Here is a 3,012-nt window from a genome sequence, read left to right as displayed (position 1 = left end):
AGGTTTTATTTTTTAAGTAATCTCTACACCCAACATGGGACCTGAACTCACAACCCTGAGATTAAGAATTGTCTGCTCCTCCGACTGAGCTAGCCAATTGCCCCCTTGTATGGGGAATTTAACACAGCTATGGTAACATGCTAAGGGCTCAAATGGAAAAACTGGGCAACATGCAAGAATAGATGGGTAATGTAAACAGAGAGATGGAAACTCTAAGAAAGCATCAAAAAGAAATGCTAGAAATTAAAAAAAAATTAACAGAAATGGAGAATGGCTTTGGTGGGTGCATAGGTGGGCTGGGCACAGCCGAGAAAAATATCTGTGAACTTGAAGATATGACACTAGCAACTTTCCAAAGTAAAATGTAAAGAGAAAAAAGAAAAGTAACAGAATGTCCTAGAACTGCAGGACAGTTATAAAAGATGCCACATATACACAATGGGAATTCTGGAAGAAGATAGGAGTGGAAGAGACATTTAAAGTCCTAATGGCTGGGACTCGCTGCTGGGGTCAGTGATGGTGGATGTGTGGCTCAGAGGCCCAGGCACCCACAGCAGCAGCTCTGGGCCCAGTGAGCACTCTGTCACTCTTGGGGACAGAGCCTGGATAACGAGCACCCCTTCACAGGCTGTGGTGTGGGGGTAGGCATCAGCCTCGGGGTGCCGCATCAATGCATCCAGATGCCAGGCACTCTGGGCTTTGTGGCTGAACCGGTGTAAGCCCTGGATATATCCCCAAGCTCTGGTGGCATGGCTGGTGTGCTCACGAGTCATCTTTTTTTAAAAAAATAATAATATTTTTTTATTATATTATGTTAGTCACCATAGAGTACATCCCCAGTTTTTGATGTAAACTTCCATGATTCATTACTTGCATATAACACCCAGTGCACCATGCAATACGTGGCCTCCTTAATACCCATCACTGGTCTATCCCATTCCCCACCCCACTCCCCTCTGAAGCCCTCAGTTTGTTTCTCAGAGTCCATAACCTCTCATGCTTCATTCCCCCTTCTGATTACACTCCTTTCTTCTTCCCTTTCTTCTCCTACCAATCTTCCTACTTCTTATGTTCCATAAATGAGTGAAACCATATGATAATTGTCTTTCTCTGCTTGACTTATTTCGCTTAGCATTATCTCCTCAGTCCCGTCCATGTTGCAGCAAATGTTGAGAAATCGTTCTTTTTGATGGCTGAGTAATATTCCATTGTATATATGGACCACATCTTCTTAATCCAGTCATCTGTTGAAGGGCATCTCGGCTCCTTCCACGATTTAGCTATTGTGGACATTGCTGCTATGAACTTTGGGGTGCATATGGCCTTTCTCGTCACTACGTCTGTATATTTGGGGTAAATACCCAGTAGTGCAATGGCTGGGTCATAGGGTAGCTCAATTTTTAACTTTTTAAGGGACCTCCACACTGTTTTCCAGAGTGGCTGTACCAACTTGCATTCCCACCAACAATGTAGGAGGGATCCCCTTTCTCCACATCCTCTCCAACAATTGTTTCCTGCCTTGTCAATTTTTGCCTTTCTAACTGGCATAAGGTGGTATCTCAGTGTGGTTTTGATTTGAATTTCCCTGATGGCTAATGATTTTGAACATTTTTTCATGTGTCTGTTAGCCATTTGTATGTCTTCATTAGAAAAGTGTCTGTTCATATCTTCTCTCCATTTTATGATTTGTTTATCTGTTTCTTGTGTATTGAGTTTGAGAAGTTCTTTGTAGATCTTGGATACCAGTCTTTTATCTGTAGTGTCATTCGCAAATATCTTCTCCCATTCCGTGGGCTGCTTCCTAGTTTTTTTGACTGTTTCCTTGGCTGTGCAGAAGCTTTTTATCTTGATGAAGTCCCACAAGTTCATTTTATCTTTTGTTTCTCTTGCCTTTGGAGATGTGTCATGAAAAAGGTTGCTTTGACCGATGTCGTAGAGGTTGTTGCCTATGTTCTCCTCTAGGATTTTGATGGATTCCTGTCTCACATCGAGGTCCTTCATCCATTTGGAGTTTATCTTTGTGTATGGTGTGAGAGAGTGGTCAAGTTTCATTCTTTTGCATGTAGATGACCAATTTTCCCAGCACCATTTATTGAAGAGACCGTCTTTTTTCCACTGGATGTTTTTTCCTGCTTTATCAAAGATTAGTTGCCCAAAGAGCCAAGGGTCCATTTCTGGGTTCTCTATTCTGTTCCATTGGTCTATGTGTCTGTTTTTGTGCCAGTACCATGCTGTCTTTGTGATCACAGCTTTGTAGTACAGCTCGAAATTCGGCATTGTGATGCCCCCAGCTTTGTTTTCCTTTTCAACAGTTCAGCGATTCGGGGCCTTTTGGTTTCCATACAAATTTAAGGACTATTTGTTCCAGTTCTTTGAAAAATGTCATCGGTATTTTGATCGGGATAGCATTGAAAGTGTAAATTGCTCTGGGTAGCATGGACATTTTAACTATGTTAATTCTTCCAATCCATGAGCATGGAATATTTTTCCATCTTTTTGTGTCTTCCTCAATGTCTTTCAAGAGTGATTTATAGTTTCTAGAATATAGATCCTTTACGTCTCTGGTTAAGTTAATTCCAAGGTAATGTATGGTTTTTGGTGCTATTGTAAATGGGAAGGATTCCCTAATTTCTCTTTCTTCAGTCTCATTATTCGTGTATAGAAATGCAACTGATTTCTGAGCATTGATTTTGTATCCCGCCACGTTACTGAATTGCTCTATAACTTCTAGTAGTTTGGGGGTGGATTCTTTTGGGTTTTCCATATAGAGTATCATGTCATCTGTGAAGAGAGACATTTTGTCTTCTTCTCTGCCGATTTGGACTCCACCTTTATCTCTTTGTTGTCTGATTGCTGTTGCAAGGACTTCTAGTACTATGTTGAATAATAGTGGCGAAGTGGGCATCACTTGTCGTGTTCCTGATCTGAAGGGAAAGGAAACTGACTTTTCCCCATTGGGATGATATTTGCTGTAGGCTTTTCATAGATGGTTTTTATGAAATTAAGGAATGT

This window comes from Ursus maritimus, unplaced genomic scaffold (genome assembly GCF_017311325.1).
Source record: "Ursus maritimus isolate PB19 unplaced genomic scaffold, ASM1731132v1 scaffold_33, whole genome shotgun sequence".
In the NCBI taxonomy this organism is placed as follows: domain Eukaryota; kingdom Metazoa; phylum Chordata; class Mammalia; order Carnivora; family Ursidae; genus Ursus; species Ursus maritimus.
The sequence above is the reverse complement of the archived record's forward strand: the minus strand, read 5'-3'. Positions refer to the sequence as shown.